Genomic DNA, 22,647 nt, shown 5'->3' with positions numbered 1-22,647 from the left:
GAAACTGAGGCGCGCGCCGGGGAGGGCCTGCCCTGCCCGCGGTGACCCGGGGCTGCCCAGGGTTGGACGGAGAACCACGAGTTCTCCGGTTCTAGGCCCGGCACCTTACCCCGCTGCCCCGGCGGGCCCCGCCATCCCCCAGCCCCACCTGCAGAGTCAGCGGCCGGTGAGCGCCCCGCCCCCGGCCCGGCCCGTCAGCAAGGGCTCCCCAGCATCGCCCCGCGTCCCAAAGCCGCCCCGGGCTCTTCTCCCCACAAAGCCCGGCAAGCCGGGAGCAGAAGGGAGGCCGCCCCTGGGATGGGGCAGTCGGAGAGTCTCCGGGGGCTTGAGAAACTGGCGATGGAGGAGGCAGGGACCGATGAAGGGTTAGTGCCCTCCGGGTCAGGAATCTCCCCAGGGCAACAGGCCGGTCTGGGGCTCTGGGACGCGGGGCTTGGGAAGTGCGGCAGCTCTGCAGCGCCTGGACCCCGGCGCCGGGGAGGGGAAGGGAGACTCGCGACCCCGAGCAGCCCACCTGGCCAGCGGGCACCTGCCTGAAGGGGCCGCCGCGGCCGGGAGCTCCCCCCACTCAGAGCGGCTCCCCCGAGCCCCTAGCCCGGTGCGATGAGGTCGTGAGACCATGGCTTTGACCTGGAAGGGGTTTTAGGGCGAGGTCTCTCACGTACCCAGAAGCCTCCTTCCCGCGCCCCCCCCCCCCCAATGTTACTCCTCCTACCTCTGCCTCCCTTCCTCAGCCTCACAGTCTCCCTTTAAGCAGCCAGGCGGGCGCCGGATAGCGCCTCGGCCTTGCGCACCTGAGTTCATCTCCCTTCTCAGACACTCATGAGATGGGTGCCCCTGAGCCAGCCACTTAGCCCCTTGTGCCTCAGTTTCCTCTAGTCACTTAACCCCGTGTGCCTCAGTTTCCTCCAGTCACTTAGCCCCGTGGGCCTCAGTTTCCTCCAGTCACTTAGCCCCTTGTGCCTCAGTTTTCTCAAGTCACTTAACCCCGTGTGCCTCAGTTTCCTCCAGTCACTTAGCCCCGTGTGCCTCAGTTTCCTCCAGTCACTTAGCCCCGTGTGCCTCAGTTTCCTCCAGTCACTTAGCCCCGTGTGCCTCAGTTTCCTCCAGTCACTTAGCCCCGTGTGCCTCAGTTTCCTCCAGTCACTTAGCCCCGTGTGCCTCAGTTTCCTCTAGTCACTTAACCCCGTGTGCCTCAGTTTCCTCTAGTCACTTAACCCCGTGTGCCTCAGTTTCCTCTAGTCACTTAGCCCCTTGTGCCTCAGTTTCCTCTAGTCACTTAGCCCCCTGTGCCTCAGTTTCCTCTAGTCACTTAGCCCCGTGTGCCTCAGTTTCCTCTAGTCACTTAGCCCCGTGTGCCTCAGTTTCCTCTAGTCACTTAGCCCCGTGTGCCTCAGTTTCCTCTAGTCACTTAGCCCCGTGTGCCTCAGTTTCCTCTAGTCACTTAGCCCCGTGTGCCTCAGTTTCCTCTAGTCACTTAACCCCGTGTGCCTCAGTTTCCTCTAGTCACTTAGCCCCGTGTGCCTCAGTTTCCTCTAGTCACTTAGCCCCGTGTGCCTCAGTTTCCTCTAGTCACTTAGCCCCGTGTGCCTCAGTTTCCTCTAGTCACTTAGCCCCGTGTGCCTCAGTTTCCTCTAGTCACTTAGCCCCGTGTGCCTCAGTTTCCTCTAGTCACTTAGCCCCGTGTGCCTCAGTTTCTTATAGTCACTTAGCCTCTAGCCTCAGTTTCCTCTAGTCACTTAGCCCCGTGTGCCTCAGTTTCCTCTAGTCACTTAGCCCCGTGTGCCTCAGTTTCCTCTAGTCACTTAGCCCCGTGTGCCTCAGTTTCCTCTAGTCACTTAGCCCCGTGTGCCTCAGTTTCCTCTAGTCACTTAGCCCCGTGTGCCTCAGTTTCCTCTAGTCACTTAGCCCCGTGTGCCTCAGTTTCCTCTAGTCACTTAGCCCCGTGTGCCTCAGTTTCCTCTAGTCACTTAGCCCCGTGTGCCTCAGTTTCCTCTAGTCACTTAGCCCCGTGTGCCTCAGTTTCCTCTAGTCACTTAGCCCCGTGTGCCTCAGTTTCCTCTAGTCACTTAGCCCCGTGTGCCTCAGTTTCCTCTAGTCACTTAACCCCGTGTGCCTCAGTTTCCTCTAGTCACTTAGCCCCGTGTGCCTCAGTTTCCTCTAGTCACTTAGCCCCGTGTGCCTCAGTTTCCAGTCACTTAGCCCCGTGTGCCTCAGTTTCCTCAAGTCACTTAGCCCCGTGTGCCTCAGTTTCCTCCAGTCACTTAGCCCCGTGTGCCTCAGTTTCCTCCAGTCACTTAGCCCCGTGTGCCTCAGTTTCCTCTAGTCACTTAACCCCGTGTGCCTCAGTTTCCTCTAGTCACTTAACCCCGTGTGCCTCAGTTTCCTCTAGTCACTTAGCCCCTTGTGCCTCAGTCTCCTCTCGTCACTTAGCCCCGTGTGCCTCAGTTTCCTCTAGTCACTTAGCCCCGTGTGCCTCAGTTTCCTCTAGTCACTTAGCCCCGTGTGCCTCAGTTTCCTCTAGTCACTTAGCCCCGTGTGCCTCAGTTTCCTCTAGTCACTTAGCCCCGTGTGCCTCAGTTTCCTCTAGTCACTTAGCCCCGTGTGCCTCAGTTTCCTCTAGTCACTTAGCCCCGTGTGCCTCAGTTTCCTCTAGTCACTTAGCCCCGTGTGCCTCAGTTTCCTCTAGTCACTTAGCCCCGTGTGCCTCAGTTTCCTCTAGTCACTTAGCCCCGTGTGCCTCAGTTTCCTCTAGTCACTTAGCCCCGTGTGCCTCAGTTTTCCTCTAGTCACTTAACCCCGTGTGCCTCAGTTTCCTCTAGTCACTTAGCCCCGTGTGCCTCAGTTTCCTCTAGTCACTTAGCCCCTTGTGCCTCAGTTTCCTCAAGTCACTTAGCCCCTTGTGCCTCAGTTTCAAGTCACTTAGCCCCGTGTGCCTCAGTTTCCTCAAGTCACTTAGCCCCGTGTGCCTCAGTTTCAAGTCACTTAGCCCCGTGTGCCTCAGTTTCCTCAAGTCACTTAGCCCCGTGTGCCTCAGTTTCCTCCAGTCACTTAGCCCCGTGTGCCTCAGTTTCCTCCAGTCACTTAGCCCCGTGTGCCTCAGTTTCCTCATCTGTACAATGAGAAGGAAAGAATAAGAGTCACAAAAGAGTGGAGCCCAACTCTTCCTTTATGATGTAGCTCAAACACTTTCTTCTACATGATCTCCGGCTGCCAGTGCCTTCCCTCCCGGGCTCCTCCTTCTTATTAACTTTACATTTGTTCAGAGTGTGTTTTTATGTGAACTCATTGTCATCAACATTAGAATGTAAATGGCTTGCAATTAGGGACTATTTCATTCTCTATACTTGTATCCCCCATACCTGGCACATAATTGATGATACATCCATACATTCATCCATGTATTTGCTGTTTGATCTCAGAGACCACCGAACCAAGCCCAAACCAGAATCCTTTCTGCTTCCTAAGGCACCACTAGTGGTCTCCGGTAGGGAATTGTTTTGTCAATGAAACAAACATTTTTCTCCTTGCCCCTGTTTGGCCGTCAGACCCCAGCAGAAAAGGCCTGTCTCGCCAGTTTCACTCAATTCAACAAATACTTATCAAGGGCCACTAAGCACAAGGTCCCAAGAATGATATGAAGAGAAAAACGAAAAAGCCCCTGTTTTCTAGGAGCTTACGTTCTCCTGGGAGCATGCAACACGGCCACACGTGAGTGCAACACAATCATTTGAAGAGGGAAGATCGCATCCAAATGGGGAATCCCAAAAGGTTTCATGGTGGAATCTCCAGTGACCTTGAAGAAAGACAGATGGTGGCAGGCAAATAAGGAAGGAGAGTAGGAGATAGAATGTCAAGCTAAGGAATAACCAACATGGCTCAATAACCAAATAACTCAACAAACAACACTTCTGTAGAGTGCATGAAGACAGATCAATGATAACTAGATAGATCTATCTGTAGGCATCCATCCATTTGGCATTTATTAAGCACTTACTTGTCCACTTTGTTTTCTGATTTTCCAAATAATAATATAATTATTTATATATAATAAATTATTAAATAGTTAAATAGTTTTTTAAAAAAGCATCAATTGATCTCAAGCATTTATTAAGCATTTACCAGGAGCCTGGGACTGTGCTAAGCACTAGGAATATAACGGCAATAACCTCAATTAGCATATGTTCTAATGGGAGCAAAGAACTCATAAAAGGGCACTGGAAAATAGGGTAGATTGAGGATGGGATAAAGCTAGTGAAAAGTGGAGAAGTCCAAAGACTGAATCTAGCCAAAAGTGACGAGAGGGACTGCAATCTCTCATGAAATGTTAGTTAGAGAGGAGAAATATGTGGGAAAGATAGCACATTACTCAAGGTAAACCTTGAATGCCAAACTAAGAAGTTTATAATTGATCCCAGAGTAAAGGTTCTTAACCTGAGATCTTTATATAAACTTGTTAGGTTTTTTAAAAATATTTTTGATAACTTAGTTTCAATGTAATTGGTTTCCCTTGTAATTTTATGTATTTTATTTTATGCATTTAAAACTATTATTCATAGGCTTCATCTACCATAGGGGTCTAGGACTTACACAATAAACAAGAACCCCCAGATTAGAGTCCAGTTTGTGAGCACAGGACTGATGTGGTTCAATCTGTGCCCTCATTTTGAATGTGAAGTAACTTGCTGGGAACCATCCAGGTAGAAAAATTGGATTTTTAACCACCATTCTCTAACCATAACTTCAATGATCTTTCTGCCACAACTTGATGTCCTCATTTATAAGGACCCCAACACTCACTGTTCATGAACCTTTCTGAACTTAGGTAGGCCAGTCTTTGTACTATGGACACACTGTCCCCTGACCGATCCTCCAAGCTGGACCAGCCTGGTACAATGATGTGACCTTGAAGCTGGGTCACTGCCATCTCAGGAAGAGGTCGCATTGGAAGAGAGCTTTGGTGGAGAGTTAGGAAAGTAACTGAAGATTCAATAGTGACTGTTCTATAACGGGGAAAACTCCAACTCAAACTTGGAAATACAAAGAAACAAAGTAGGAAGTGGTGACTTGGATGTTTTATGGAAGCAATCTTAGAGAAAATGGTTGGAGGGTTATTTTTCTAATGAACCTTAAAAAGAAAATGGGGGGAGGGACACGAAGAATGATTCAGAAAGATGGAGTGCTCCAACTCAGTGGTGATGTATTAACACATGTAAGAAATGAATTGCTTTAGCGGCATCCATCTCCGTGACTGATGGTCATTTTTCAAGACCGGAGAGAAAGCAAAGCAAAATCACGCCATCGCCCAGAGATCAAGAACAATAAACTGGCAAATTTCCACGGTAAAGTCAGGGGTAGGAAGAGCAATAGATAATGAATTTCTGAGTAGGTTTGCCCAAATTTTGGAAATAAATTAGTTTCTTAAAAGAACCCACCCTTAAGTCATTCTTGCAAATTGAATTTAGAATGTCAACTCATGATCAATCAGTGACCAAATTCATCAGGTTATTCATGTCCCACGCACCCATTTACAAATAATCCTGTCCTTCTACAAGGCAGCTCTCAACCCTGAATTCTTTGTAATTCTCCATAAACCATGTACCTTTCATATCCGCAAGGCCCTCCCGGAGGACAATTATGTCAGCCTAGGCTAGTGTCACTGGAACTTTCTCTAGGGATGGCTGGAATTCGTAATGGAAATTCCTAGAATCCCAGCCATTTCCCAAGCTGAAGCTAAAACTGACTCATCTGAGCCAATGTGCTGGTAAGATTAAGCCTCTGTGCTGCTCCCATTTTGATCTCTGCTATTTTTCTAGAATTGGGAATGATTGTGAGAGAAACTGAAGAAGCAGGAAGACAGGAGCACGTCCCCTCATTCGTAGGATTATTGGACAGACTTCCAGTTTCTACTAGATCCCCTTTAACCAGAAAAGTTCCTTTATTCTTAAACAAGTTGTGGTCCCATCTCTGCTCATTCCACTATGCAACAGTTAAAACTGTTGTGAAAGTGAAAATTGACTGTAAAGGAACAGAAAAGGCTGGATTCATCAATCAATGGGTCATCATTTATTAAGTGCTTATCATGTGATAGAATGCTGGGAGATGAGGCTACAAAATTAAAAGCAAAAGATTCCCTGACTGTAAGGAGTTTACATTCTATAAGAGAAAACAACATAATCCTTGCCCCAAAGCCTATAAGATTCCTTATTAGTGGAGATGAATGTGAGTGAGTGAGAAGTGGGCCAGAGCTGTCCAGAAATCAGAGCTCCAGTTCTCAGCCAGTACCTGTCCTGAAGTCTTGAGGGCATTCATCTCCATCAATTAAGAGAAGCCCAAATCATGGGCTTTGGAATAAAAGAGTGGGGGAAGGGGGTGGATGGTAGCTGGAACAGTAGATAGAGCTCCAGGTCTGAAATCAAGAAGGGATCATTGAAATCCAGTTTTAGATGCTTACTAGCTGTTAGTTAGCCTCAGTTTACTCATCTGTAAAATGAGCTGCAGAAGGAAATGGCAAGCCACTCCAGTATCTTTGCAAAGAAAACCCAAATGGGACCACAAAGAGTTGTTCATGATTGCAAATGAGAATAACATGTGTATGTTGTTCATATATATGTATATAAATATATATGTATATATTTACACATGTAAGTTTACGTAAGTTGTTGTTTTTTGTCCTTTGTTCTCAAAAAGGACCATGAAGGAGATGTCACGATATGCAGGTAAATTGGATTTGAGGGAAGTCTATGCACGATCACCTGCCTCACTTTCCCCTCCAGAGCCATCTGGATCCAAGATATAAATCAAGACAACTGGAGATGGCCCTGGATGAAATGGGAGACCTTGGCCTTTTTAACCTAAGGTCTTCAAGGGGTCTCACTTTTCAGTTAAGAAAAAAGATGAGGAAAGAAATTAAATGTTTTAAGACAAGGATAGGGTCAGCAGAGTAGCATTACACATATATAATGTGAGGGATCTAGAAACATCAAATGTAGCTTCACATCTCATCAAAGCTGTCCCTCTCTTTGGGGACTGGATTGTGTGAGTCTGGGGGAGGTCAGAGGTGGAGAAGGCCAGGGGCAAGTCGGAAGCAGAGAACAGCTGTCGAGATGGCAGAGGGGGGACCGTGAGTTCCCGAGTGACAGCCACAGCTGGTAGAGGAGCAGCCCAGCTGGTTCCCTTCCCAGATCCACGGGGTGAAGAAGTGATTACAGAGAGGCTCAGAGACAGCCCTCCTTGGCAGCTGTCCATGTGGCTGAAGTTTGGGTCAGATTGCAGGAAATGTGGGGGAGCTGGCAGTTTCCCTCCATCTCTCATCTCCCTTCCACTTGCTTGTTCATTAGCAGACATTCACTGCTGATTGGTCCCTTGTTATGTGCTGAGCTATTTGCTTTCCGCAGGCTTTTGCTTGCTCTATAAAAATTTGGGCAACCAAGATGTGTGTCTGGGCACTCGTGCCCTTCCAGCAGTCCAAGAGAGCTGGGGGCACATATAACTGAGTAACCAACTAGCTGCAGATTCCCTCCCAGTCTGGGGGTCTCGGTGCCCCTGGAGACTTAACAAGCTCTTGCTGAGTTCTATATGAGTCATTCTACAACGCCCTCGCTAAGCAGAACCTTTAGCCTGAACTTGGCTGTTCACTTTCTTTCCCCAAAAAGACTGAGCTTGTACAACCTGAAGTTCGACTGAGAGCCCAAGTCTGGGCTCCTGAGGTCCTTTATCATGTTATTGTTTGAACTAATGGCATTAGGAGAATGACATCTTGGCTTGCTTGAGAATTGGATTTAAGTGAGAACTACAAGGGAAGGTTGAGAAGAACTCTTTTGGGCCTGTCATTCTCTACCCTGACTTCTAGATCATGTCATATACAGTGATACCTAATGGTTATCATATATGTATAACACATCTATAACATGTATAACACATATATCGTCTATATGTACATATAATGTATTGTACATACATGTGTGTGTATTCTCTATTATACATATGTACATATAATGTATGTATTATACATGCATGTCTGTATATTTTATATTATACACATATATGTGTGTGCATATAATGAATGTGACATACACGTGTGTTATATGTATATTGTATTATATGCACACATGTGTGATATGTGTGTTACACATACTGAAAGTTTCCTTTAGAGAAGTTCTTAACCAGGTATCCTTTAACTTGTTTCCTTTAATATCTCAATATAATTGATTGCCTTTGCAATTATATAGATTTTATTTTGTTCATTTAAAATATTGTTCCAAAAAGGGATGCACAAACTTCACCAGGGGTCCATGATACAAAAAAAGTTAAGAAAGATACTACATGTTTTAAGGATAAGGATTGGGTCAGCACAGTAGCATTATACTTTATATATATATATATATATATATATATATATATATATATATACACACACACACACACACACACACACACACACACACACACACTCATGTGAGGAATCTAGAAACCCAAGGGAGAAAACAGTAGAAATGTTTAGGGGGAAAGATCAACAGCAGGAAGGAAAGAGAATTGATGTCTTTGAAGGAATATAACAGACCATTAGAAAAGAAGGAGAAAAGAAGGGAGAAGTTTGAGAAAGAAATCACAGAGTCAAAGTATATAATATAGTAGCTATGAAGAGACATCATTTGTCCAGAATTGATGTACTGATGGGAGAATTCTATAGATTGTCCATCCAGATGGACAAAGACATTTTCTATCCACTTGAGTTTTCCTCTGTGGATTGTTTGGTTGAACTCTTTTCGTATGGTTGTGACTCTCACATGGAGGGTTCTACAATATTCTACTGTTGCAATCAGTTCAATGCCATCCCAAAACAGGAGCAATCTGAATTGAATGTCCTCCCTCACAGTGGAAAACACTTTGGTTAAACATCTGTCTCCCTGTTTTTTGTCTCATTTGAGTCATTGAATAGCCATCTCCGTCACATCTATCAAGGAAGGTGTTCTTAATACAACAGACCTAAGAAAGCTCTGAGAACTTTGGATCTGCAGCTCTTGACTCCTTTTCCCAGATCCAGTGAAATGGTGTCAGGGAGTCAAATATATAAATCATCGCCTAAGGGCCCATCTAGTACAATGTTCTATTACCAGACCTCCCAAAGGTCATCAACCCAATAGAAAAGAACATACAATTAAGACAGAGAAGCAATGTAAGTAACAAGTAAAAATAAGTCAAGTTGCATAATGACTCTCAATCCCAGTATACAAATGGATATAATTATTATACTTCCCATGGCAGAAAATGGAATAATTAACCTCCCAAGGAGAAACTCATAAGGGAATGGAAAAACTGTTCTCCAACACATCCTCTTCCTACTTCATTTCTATATATGCTCAGTGGTCAGCCTAAATAGCTGACACTCTCTCAAGGCAGGCTGGAATTTGCTCAGCTGCCTCTCCTATTTGATCTCCAAAGTCACCAGGAGTCCATGGACACTCTCAGAGTTCCACTCCATATACATCGCCTTCTGTCTCCCCATTCTGACCAGTCTCCAGACTACTCCAAGAGTTCTTGAGCACTAAAGTTGGTCCTTCCTTCATGCTCCTTCCTAACTCTTCCTTTTCTCTTTGATTCATCACTCTTCTTTCCAAATTCTTACTGTCATGGAGGATGAGGTGCTCATGGTGCTCAAATGAAAAAGGGATTTTCCATGGGCGGTGAAGTTCTCCAAATGATCTCCTTGGCAAAAGACATTGAGCTGATTGACCAAAGAGGTTGGCCCAGCAAGACAGTTCATAAGGAAAGACCAAGAGGATGAAGAATAATTGTTGTCCAGACTGGACATGCAACTGCATCAGCAACCTATTGTAGTCATCAATCAGCACATCAAGCATGGCTGCCCATGCCATGTAATGCCTGCACATTACAATTGGTCAGGGGGCTGGATCCAGAATTGAATAAAAAGTTTAGGGGCAGTTAGATGGTTCAGTGGACAGAGCACCAGCCCTGAAGTCAGGAGGACCTGAGTTCAAATTTGGCCTCCGACACTTAACACTTTCTGGCTGTGTGACCCTGGACAAGTCACTTAAACCCAATTGCCTCAGCAAAAAATAATAATAATAATAAGTTTAATGGCATTTGGGAAATTGAGAAATGGTTTCAATGATTCTAAGCTGCTTCTGCATCAAAACTCACCTGAACACTGAGGTTCTCCAGATGATGTTAGAGCCATCTGTGATAGAACCCCAAGATCTTAGGAGTATCAAATTTTCAGGTTACATGGAATAACATGTGCTGGGTGAAAGAGACTTTGCAAACATTGGCAAACACATGATTTGTGCAGGAAAGAGCAAAAAAGACACCATCAAGGAGCAGACAGGAAGATTTCTCTTCATGCTCTCCCCAACATGATTCCTTCTCTCTTGGAGAGAAAGGATAAGGGCAGGCCCTTCAGCCACCAAAGCTGCTGGAACTTTTCATCATTCTGTCTAATAAACTCATAAATCAAAAATGGGAGGAAACTCAGAGGTCATCTAGAAAAAATCCTCATTATACAAATGAGGAAACTGAGGCTAAGAAAAGTTAACTAACTTGCTTAAGATTTCACAGTAATAAATAGAAGAGGCAGGATTTCAACTTGGAAACTTTGATTCTAGAACTGGTGATCCTTACAAGGTAACATGGTGCTCGGCAGCTACTCTCTCAAATCCCAACAGAATGACTTCTGTCCCCTATGTTGCACTAAAGTTATTCTCAAGAGTCCTTCTTGCCAATATAAGTGGCCTTTTTTCAGCTGATTAATCAACAAGCACGTCTTATGCATCAATTCTGTGCTAGATTAATCTCTGGGGATGCATAGACAAAGAGTGCAATTCGTTCCATCCTCATAGCTGGCATCCTGCCCTCTTCCCACTAAAATCTTCCTCTGATGCTTCATAGTATCACAGAAATGAATTGAATTTCAATACCTATAACTCTGAGATCTGGCAGATCCAACCAGGCTAGAAAATTCTTAAGTATTGGCCAGACAATCGACTAGATTTTTATTGTCCAAGAACCAGCCTAAAGCTCTGGGAAACTCCTCTAAAAGTTGACTGCAAGGAGACAATTTTGGGGTCTATGTAAATTCTCAAACATCTTTTGAGGGAGGGGTTAGTTTCATCATCAGAGAAAGCATTCGCCCCAAAAGTAAAAAAAAAAAAATAAAAATCACAGTTCTTCAGTGTATTGAAGAGGATCTCTCGACCAAAGTCCTTATTAGATTTTTAAGGAGTCCATCCAAGATGTTACTAGTTCTATTAGTTGTATCTCCAAGGGTAAATCATGGTACAGACAAGGGTCATTCTTCATCCATCTGGTTTTTCCTGCTTTTCCTAACACAATTCCACAATTTTCCTCCAACTTTTCTCCCTTTCTGCCTACCAGACATGGAACTCCTTTCCCTGCCTGAATAAAATTCCGGTCCCCCAGCTTCTCATTCTCATTCTTCTCTTTGATCTCCCCAAACTCCCAAACCCATAGATTATTTTTCCCATCCCATTTTAGTAGGTTTTGTATTAAAAATCAGAACATCATAGATTTAGAACTGAAAGGACCCTCAAAAGCTATCTAATCCGATACCTTGTTTTTACTGATAAGGAAACTGAGGCCATAGAGATGAAATGATTTGCTTGTCTCACAGAGAGTAAATGGCAGAAACGAAATTGGAACCCGATCTGACTCTAAATATAAGTTCTTCCCAATGTACCACACTGCCTAATTTTGTGACATCTTAGAATATATTAAAACATATCATTTCAATCTCTGTTTTGTTAGATTTCTAATAACACAGGTTTTTCACTGGAATACTTCCTCAATTAGCCAATTTGAGTGAAGAAAGCAAGGCCTGGCTAGAATCTTATCATCCTTTAAGATTTGGACACAAGTCCCTAATTCAAATGTCACCTCCTCCATGAAGTGTTCCCTGACCTCCCCACATACAAAGACACAACTGCTAATGATCTTCTCAAATTACACAGTATTGATTATCTGGGACATGTCAGTCCCGGGGAATATAAACTCCTTAAAGGCAGGGATTGACTCTATGGAACATAGCAGACTTTCAATAACAACAGATTGAACTAACCTGAATCAAGTCATTATCACACAAGTCGACATTAACAAACCAGGAGTCAATAATTTCTAGATTTTAATTTCACGGTCCTTCTGGGAGACAAGTCCATGATCCCTCTGTCGTGTTCTCAATTATGAACCTTTATGCAGAATAGTATGCCCATCACATCCAAGGCTCATGGACAGACAGAGAAACAGGATGCCCTGGATCTCTTAAACCTGCTCATGGTGCTTGGTCAAATGCCAGCCTGCAAACTTTCCTTTGCTCTCAGTCCAATAGTGCCATCTCCTGACTAAGTCAGGGAAGTTTGGTCAGCGCCTAGAAATTCAAAATAAGATTTTGTTTCATTGACTCTCGTGTTCCTTTGCTTTCGATCTAATAGCCCCTTTCAAGTGTTTGGAGTTTAGACAGAACCATGAGTGAAAAGGGGGAGAAGAAGGAAAGAAAGGGGGATGAGGAAGGAGGACCCAGGAAGAGAAGGAGAAAAAAGACAATAAAGAAGAAAAGAGAGTTGGTATTTATAATGGGGTTTTTAAGGTTGGCAAAGTATTGATTTCTGTTAGTAATTTAATGCTTAAGGGGTAGCTAGTTAGTATGGTGGATAGAGCATCAATCCTGGACTCAGGAGGACTTGAGTCAAGTCTCAGACACTTGAAACGTAATAACTATGTGACCCTGGCCAAGTCACTTACCTCTAATTGCCAACAACAACAACAATGATAATGATGATAATAATAATAATAATTTGATCCTTATAACCCTATAAGATTAAGGCCTTTATTATCCCATTTTACAGATAAGGAAATTGCCTAAGGGTGGTTAAAAGGCTAACCCAGGGTCATGCATCCCATTAAATTTTAAATCTAGATCATGCAGACTTAAAAGGCAGCAATTATCACTATGGTGTGACTCCCCACCCTTAGAGGTTTATATGTGAAGGCTGAATGACCACTTGTCGACAGGAGATGCTTAGAGAAAGATTCCTCCTCTAGTCAAATGAGATAAACCATATGGTACAATGGAAAGAAAGCTGGATCTGGAATATATCACATGGGTTCAAATCTTTTGATGCTCAGCTGTGTTACTTTGAATTGGTCATTTAACAACCTTACTTGGCTTTAGCTTCTTCATCTATAACAGGTGAGAGTTCAATTGTTGTTTAGTCTTTTTTTTTTTCCCAGTCAATTCTGATTCTTTGTAATCCCACTCAAAGTTGTTTAGGCAAAGATCCAGGAGTGATCTGCTCATTTTACAGATGAGGAAACTGAGGCAAAGAAGGTGAAGTGAAGGGTCACACAGCTAACAGATAGATGTCTGAGATGTTCATCATTCAAGGACGTTCATTCACTTGATTTCTTCCATTCCTCCATGTGTCCTATTTCCATGTTCAAAAACTTGGATTTCCTTCATGAGTTCCTACAACACAATAAGTGCTTGATGAATATTTGTTGACTGTCTGATCATAATCTTTTTCTTTCCATATCTCTCCATGGCCAAATCCTCTTGAATGTATTCTTCAGCTTCCTCATGACTTCTAATTTCTACATCCTTTAGTACTAGCCCAAGTCTTCATCTCTACTTTAACCTACCACCCTAATCTTGACTCCTTGGTGAACCAGTTCAATTCAGCATCACCTTCTACTCTTGAATCCTTGTAACCCTTGCCTCTTTGCTGTTCATGCCTTGCCAAACCCAATCTGGAATGACTTCAACTAATTATGCAATATTCTTAAGGCATTTTATATACATATATATATACACACATATATATATGTGGAAATGCTCATCTTATTTGATATTCATTATATTTAGAATAAAGAAATAAATAAAAATAAGCCTCTTCAATCTAATTGCAGATCTCTACATTCTGCTCTTTCTAAAATTAATGATGCTTTAATTGTCAAATCTATTTTCTCAGTCCTCATCTTTTGGGATTTCTCTGCAGCATTTGACACTACTGATCACCTTCTTTTTGATACTCTCTCCTCTCTGGGATGTCATGTCTGTCTAATCTTGCCTAGTTCTCCTAATTGTCTTATCTCCTCTCTCCAGTTTTCTGTGCTGGTTTTTCATCCATATCATGTGCACTAATTGGAGATATCCCAGAAGACTTTGTCCTGGGCTCTCTCTTTTCTATTCTCTCTCACTTGGTGATTTCAACATCTTCCATGGGCCCAATTTCTATCTCTAGGGAGGCTATTTCTGTATCTATGTATCCAGTTCTAGTCTCTCTGGAGCTAGTCTCACATTGTCAACTGCCAGTTGGGCATTTTGAACCAGATACCTGGAGTTCTCAGAACTCCAAACAAAACTTTTTTTCCTCACAAATCCTTCCTCCTGAAATTTCCCCATTATTCCCAATAGAATCACAAGATTTACAGTCTTCCAAGTTTGAACCCTCAACGTCATCTTCAACTTCTCTCTCGATCACATCATAATCTAGTCAGTCATCAAAGCTTATCATTTGTTTCTCTATGACATTTTACATGAATTCTCAGCCACATAGTCACTAGCAGCATCAGACTTGGATTTAATTCTCTTGCCTAGATTATTGCAAAAGCATTTTAAATGTACTCCCTGCTTCAAATCCCTCCCCATTCCAATCTATCTTCTGTTCAGCTGCCATTATTTTTTCTTAAATACAAGTCTGACTTTCCCCCCAATTCAGCACAGTGTCTCCTTACTGTCTCTAGGATCCAACATAAACTTCTGTGATACTTCCAGCAGTTCATAATCTAGCCCCCTCCTACCTTTTCAATCTTCTTATATTCTTCTTGTTATCAAGTCAGTCTTGTCCAACTCTTCATGAGTTTTCTTGGCATTTGGAGTTTTTTTGGCAGAGATACTGGAATTGTTTGCCATTTCCTTCCCCAACTCATTTTACAGATGAGGAAACCAAAACAAACAGGATCAAGTGACTTGCCTAGGATCACATAGCTAGTAAGTATCTAAGGCCAGATTTGATCTCTGGTCTTTCTGATTTCAAATCTATTGCTTTATCCATTTGTTCTATCTAGCTGCCCCATTACATTACATTCTACTCCCCTCTACAATCCAGACATTCTGATCTATATGCTATCCTCATATACATTCCCTATCTCTATAATGCTCTCTCTCCCAACCACTGACTCTTAGACCCCTTATCTTCCTTTAAGACTCAGTTCAATGATCACGTCTTCTAGGAGGCCTTTCCCAGTGCCACTAGCTACAAATTCTGTATCTTTCATGGCTACCTTCCATCTACTCTCCATTTATCTTAGTCTTCTGATTCATATATATTATTTTTCTTCCTCCCCTCAACTAAAATATGATCTCCTTTGGGATCAGTGACTGCTTTTTTTTTTTCCTTTTTGCTTTATATCCCTAAATACTTAGTAAATGTTTGATAATTAATTGACTTGAAGTCAAAGGACATGACGTCAAATCCCATTTTACTAGTGTAGGGAATTTAACTAAGTCACCACCTCTCTAGGCCTCAGTTTCCTGATCTGCAAAATGAATGGAGGGAATTAAGATGCTTTTTAAGGAATCTCAACAACTCTAAATCTATGATTCAATGAACTTGAGATTATGTGAAAAATCCTATCACAGGTTTTTCACAAATTCCACACTTCATCCAAACTGACCATTCCTCTGCCCATAGAGCCAATCTATGTCCTCATTCTTCTATATTTATGTCTAATCGCCATACAAAAGTAGGTATAGGGACCATGTTCCATATAAACTCATGTCTCCCTATACCTAGCATAGCTCTTAGCACTCAGAAAGTACATAATAAACATTTGTTGAATGAATTCTCCTTAACGATAATTTAGTCCAAGGGCAGTCAACTTCCTTTTAAAACAGACTCATTAAAAACCAAAATAAAAAGGGGAGGTGTCTACAACTACCCATCCTTATGCTCCTGAATACTAGTTTTAAATCTTTCACAAAGAAATTTTGCTAACATAAAAGCACCATTTAAAAAAAAGTTTAATGTCAGTTCCCAGAGGTAACCCAATGGGATAAATATAATTGGGATCATTTCACATTAGTTTGAAGTACCTCTGCAACTTATATTTCTTTGGAAATGCAGACAAAAGTGAACATATCGGAATATCTTTTTTCTCCCCTTGAGTAAAAATAAATTTCCAAATCCTTATATCAAAACTATATTGCAGAAAAGCTTGGTTCTCTCTTAAATATAAGACCCTAAAAATTACGATGGGTTCAAAGCATAGTCAGGAGCTATTCAAAACCACAGTTCAGTTGCCCCCAACTAATGTTTCAAAGAGCATATTAATCCAAAATGAGTCATTCCTAATTAAACAAAATAGTAGGCAACATAACAAATTCATTAGCCCATCACTACATGGATGCACTCTCCCATACATCCTCAGCTCCTCGGAGGGAGAGGGAATGGGGATCTCATATTCCAATATCTAGGTGCAGAGAACCCAGTCTTGCCTCAGAAGTCTCATTTACAGACACCATCTCCTCATCTAGTATGGTCACCTATTGGACAGATTTCTTCATCTCCAATCAAACGAGGTATTTGTTAAGTACCTAGGACAGTGCCTAACATATAGTAGGTGCTTAGTAAATGCTTATTCCCTCCCTTCCTGAGCTGGGAGCTCTGATGGCATATGCCAGCTTGTTTTCAGCACCCTGCTGCCATCTCTTGGTTTCTGCTGCTCATTCTTTGCTAATTGACTCCTATCAGCTGCTTTTCACGGGTGCCCTCTGTACTGCTAAAGCTATTCAGCCTCTTCCCAGTAGGAGAGTGATCACAGGACTTTACAGGAATTACCTCAGGGTAATTCTAGCTTTCTTGTGAGGCAGAAGGAAAGTTTCACCCACTCATCCACCAAAAAGCCTTTGATTAAATCTCTTTTGAAACTTCTTTGGCTGCACATATTTAACCTATCAGATAGTTTGCTGTTTGGGGGAAAGGGGAGGTAAGGGAATGAGGGAGAAAAATTGAGAACACAGTTTTATAAAAATGAATGTTGAAAACTATCTTTACATGTATTTGGAAAAATAAAATACTATGGGGGGAAGAAACTTCTTTGTAGGGATGGTTAGGTGGTTCAGTGCTACTCTGGAGTCAGGGACACCCGAGTTCAAGTCCAACCTCAGACATTGAACCCTATTGTATGACCCTGTACAAGTCATTTATCCCTGATTGCCTAAGGGGAAAAAAATTACTTTAACCTACATATGTAGGTTGTATGTAATTGCTACTTATTATAATTATTGTTGAAGATGATGATGGTGATAAGTGTCTTAACAACCACTCCCTCCAACCTGTCAGTATTCAGGATTGGACTAAGAAAATTCCTTTTAGTTCCTCTCATGCCCCTTGCTATCAATTAGCCCTAGGGACACAACGATGTTGTTCAATTCTGCCCAATTCTTTGTGACCCCATTTGGGGTTTTCTTGGCAAAGACACTGGAGTGGTTGGGCATTTCCTTCTCTAGGTCATTTTATAAATGAGGAAACTGAGGCAAACAGAGTTAAGTGACTTATCCAGGGTCATGGACCTACTAAGTGTCAGATCAGATTTGAACTCATGAAGATGAATCTTCCTGATTCCACTATGCCATCTAGCTGTTCTAAATTATCTTAGAGCTTTGTTTAGGAAAACTAGGAAGATGGAGTGTAGCTGGTAACTTCTATCTTCCAATTGTGCTAAAATCTTAATTTCTGCTTTCCCTAAAACCACGTAATTTCCTAATGACTGCCATAGCAAGTAGACTGCTGAATTTGTACTCAACAGATCTGGGTTCAAATTCTACTTTTGATGCTATATATATGAGAATAAACAAATCAGCACCTCAGTTTCCTCCTCTGTAAAATTATTGTAAAATTATATTGTATTGTAAAATTATACTATCCATCTTGACAGATTGCTTTGAATAAAGTGCTTTGCAAACCTGCTAAGTGTGCTAGTGCTATTGCTCCCTTTTTAATGCTATTAGTAAAACTTAACTCTTTTCTCACTTCAACAAATCTTTGATGTCATTAGTTGTGAACACTTTCCTAGTTATGAGGACCTTAGAAATAAGTCCAGAATCCTCATTTTATACATGAGGAAACTGAGACCCAACTACAGGGAGTGAATTGGTGATGGTCTAGGGGAAATAGGAGATGAGATTGAAACCCAGGGTGACTAAGTACAGAACCCACATTCTTTCCACTTCACCTTAGTCTCTGTCACTCAAAAGTTATTGATCAAGCTCCTGGGGATGGGAATAGCAGATATCTTGCTGCTGGACCTTGTACATGACAATTAGTGGGGTCTGGTAGAGCTTATGTTTCACTGATAGGGCCTTTGAGAAGCTAGGATCAACTCTAGGCCATGATAAAGCATCAGAGGAGAGCTTTAGTGCTTCATGCTTCCCCCATTCAAAAAACTACAAAATCCAACAATTACTAGTGATAAACCCTAATTATAAAAATCAACATCCAGAGCAAGATGTTCTTAACCTGGAATCTATGAACCTGGACTTTAAAAAAAAAAACATTTTTTATAACTTTATTTCAACATAATTGGTTCCCACAGCAATTCTGTGTAATTTGTTTTATTTAAATATTTTTTTTAAAATATCCTGATAAGGGGTCCAGAGGTTTCAGCATGTTGCCAAAGAGTCTCTGACACAAAAGAGATTAAAAAAGAGAGACAAAAGAAAATTTTAATGGGCTAGAGCAATTTATACCTGCTGAGTGAAGCCAGACAAAGACTAATTTACATTAGCAAAGTGTCTCAAGGTGCCACTGACCTCAGAGGTCACTAGTACATCTTGTATCCCACCAAAAATCTCCTCTAAATCATCATCATAACTGGCATTTATATGGTACTTTAAAGTTGGTAAAATCCCTTTTTCTATATTATCTCATTTGATCTTCACAACCATCCTGTGAGACAAGTGTTTTTATTATCCCCATTTTACAGATGAGAAAACTGAGGCTGAAATTTTTTTTTCCCCAGAGTCACACAGGCAGTAAATAGCTGAAACAGGATGTAAAATCAGGTTGTCCTGAATCCAAGTTCAGCACCCTATGCCCTATACCATCATAGCTGACTATTGCTCAGCAAGCTTCTTGAAGATATTCAGGCAAGGTAAATCTACCATGTTCCAAACTAGCCCATTTTATAAGGAGGTATCTCCAATTATTTGAAATTTTTTTATTTCAATAATAAATATGTGTTCTTGTATTTTCTACCAGTTATTCTGGCTCAAGCCTGATCTCTTTTCCACATGATAACTTCTTAATTGATTAAAGTCATTCTCCTTCCTCAACCTTTGTGTTCTCCATTCACTCTGCCTTGTCAGTCAGTCAACAAACATTTATTAATACCTTGTGCCAAGCAATGGGTTAAGCACCAGAATGCCTTCTCCTTTGCCGCCTTCTCCTTTGCCGCCTTCTCCTTTGCCGCCTTCTCCTTTGCCGCCTTCTCCTTTGCCGCCTTCTCCTTTGCCGCCTTCTCCTTTGCCGCCTTCTCCTTTGCCGCCTCCTATACTTCAGTTCTTCAAGACTTTGTGATTTTATTGGTTATCTGCTACTTCACCTATTCGCTATTCACCTGCTTCATCTAATCTTTGACAGATCAAATGTAGCCAATTTCTTCATCCAGCTCCCTTAGGTCATGGTCTCTTCTCAAAATCTCATGATGGGAACTAAGTCCTGAGATGTGTGAAGGAAATGCCTGAGGAGACTCTATGCAGAAGCTGAAGCACCAACAGAGACATCTTAAAAGTTTATCGCCTCCAAGTCTTGGAGAGATTCATTCAATTTTATTTCTTACATGCTAATCATACATACAATATTTTTGTGGTCTAGTGTTTTAATATTTCAGTGAATCAGTTATCTCATCACAGAATTTCAAAGCTGAATGATACCTCAGAAATCAACAGTTCAACACAGAGTCTACAATAGTCCAACTAGTGGTCTTCCAGTCTCCTCTCAAAGCCATCAGTGAGGTGGGAGCCACCACCTTCCCAGACAATCATTTGACCACCAAACGACTCTATTTATTAGGAAGCTTTTCCTAACATCAAACTTAAACCTGTCTTTCTTCATCTTCTATTTGCTTCTTCCTCTATACAGATGACTGTATTCAATGCAGCTTCCAAAGTTGGGATGCAACAAAATAGGGATCCATTCTCTGCTGCTTGTGCTAATTTTGGCTTAGCAATTAACATCAAAAAACCTGTCAGGGACATGGCTCTCTTCAACAGGGAGATGATTCAAATCGATTCCAATTGTTCAGTGATGAAAAGAGCCATCTACACCCAGAGAGAGGACTGTGGGAACTGAGTGTGGTTCACAACATAACATTCTCACTCTTTTTGTTGTTGTTTGCTTGCATTTTATTTTTGTTTCTCTTTTTTTTTCTTGTGCAGCATGATAATTGTATAAATATGTATACATATATTGGATTTAACATATATTTCTACCATGTTTACCATATATTAGACTATTTGCCATGTAGGGGAGGGCATGGAGGAAGGGGGAAATTGGAACACAGGGTTTTTGCAAGGGCTAATGTTGAAGAATCATCCATTATTTTGAAAAATAAAAAGCTTTAATAAAAAATAAAAATTAAGAAAAGAAAACCATCAGCCAGCACCACACTATCCATATATGGAACCACTGGGTTACAGCCAATGGAGAAGTTCTGAATGATGTGGGTAAGTTCTCTTACCTTGGCAGTGTGCTTCCTGGGGATGTCCGCATTGATAATGAGATTGACACACACGTTGCCAGGGTTTGGGAGGCTTCAAAGAAAAGTATGGGAGAGGAGAGGTAATAGACTGCTTACCAAACTGAAGGTCTAAAGAGCCATTGTTGTATGCTTGTGAAAGCTGCCATGCCAGGAAATCAAATTGCTTCCAGGTGACTTGTCTTAGGAAGATTCTGAAGATCTCCTGGTGGGATAAGATAGCAGACGTTGAGATCCTTTCTCGAACTAACCTGCCCAGCACTCCAGCTCCACCGCAGAGAGCACATTTCCATTGGGCTGGCCACATTGTTCAAATGCCAAATGTGCCAAATGTAGAAGGATTATTTTATGGAGAACTCACGCAGGGCAAGAGTTCACAAGGTAGTCAGAAAAAGCCATACAAAGACACTCTCAAGATTTCGCTTAAAAACTTTAGCATCTATTGTATGACACAGGAGATACCGTCACAGGACCACCCAACATGGCGTGCCCTCGTCAGAGAAGGTGCTGGGCTCTATGAGCAAAGCAGGATTGAATTAGCTCAGAAGAAATGCAAAATGAACAAAGTTAGAGAGTCCATCCCAGATGTTCACAGGGATTATTTGTATCTGAGCTATGGCTAAGCGTTCCAAGCTTGTATTGATCTGATCAGCCACAGTCAGACACACTGATGTGACACTAACATAATGGTGCCATTTTGGTTCTCTTTGAGAATGAAGGACAACTAGTGACCAGGAAGAAGAAAAAAAGTAAAAAAAAAAAAAAACACTTTGCAGTATCTTTTTCATTAAGAAGAATCTGTGGGGCAACAAGACCCCAATACACTTATTCTGGACCCACCGAGGACTCATCTTCCAGGCTATTTGTATAGTGACTCACTCTATTGGTTTGGCTTTCGGTAAGTCCTTCCTTATATATATCCACATTGCTGTGGCTGAGGCAGCCAGGTGGCAGAGCACAAGGCACCGAGGCTGGAACCAGAAACACCTGAGTTCACATGCTGCCCCAGGTGAACTTAATAATATGCGTCACTGGGTTAGCCACTTAACCCTTGATCTGCTTCAGTTTCCCCTCTCAAAATGTCAAATATGACATCTCAAAATGAGAACTAATAACAGCACTTAACTCTTGGAGTTGTTGTGAAGTCCAAATGAGATGATATTTGCAAAGCACTCACACAGTATCTGACACAAGGGAGATGCTTAAAAAGTATTCATTTACTTCATTCCTTCACTCCTAGTTTGTAAAATATGAGTCAAGTCAATAAGTATTTGTTGTTAAATGGCAAATATACACTTCCAAAAGGATTATTTTATGGAAAACTCACTCAGGACAAGTAATCAGGAAAAGCCATACAAAGACACTCTCAAGATCTCTCACCTTTAGAATCGATTGTATGACACGGGAGACACTGACTTACAATAGGAATACAAATTCAAACGCAAAGGAAGATAGTCCCCGATGTTTTTAATGGGTGAAGATTATCCATAAAGGGGAGCTGTGTGGTAGGAGGGAAGTGGGATTGGGGCATGGGAGAGAAAGCCCTGTGGAAAGTCAGGAGGACCAACCTGGAGAAAAATTCAGATACGTTGACCCATTCATCTTCCTTAAGATGGAGGTTCTGGAAGGAATCAAGCACTCAGAGAGAGATGCTGCAGGAGTGGAGAATACAGACAAGGTGAGAAATGGCACAAGGATGGAATGAGTTTCCAGAGAGAAGAGCTTTCTATGGCATGGTAAAGAAAGTCTGGTGGGGATGTATCACTGGTGCAATCTAGAAGAAAATGTAGAAGATGAAGGAACCCGTGTGACTTTGGCCAAGATCTCCAGTTCCTCATATAAAAAAGGAAGGGATTG

The sequence above is a fragment of the Sarcophilus harrisii genome, chromosome 2 (genome assembly GCF_902635505.1).
Source record: "Sarcophilus harrisii chromosome 2, mSarHar1.11, whole genome shotgun sequence".
Lineage (NCBI taxonomy): Eukaryota > Metazoa > Chordata > Mammalia > Dasyuromorphia > Dasyuridae > Sarcophilus > Sarcophilus harrisii.
Note: the sequence above shows the minus strand (reverse complement) of the source record.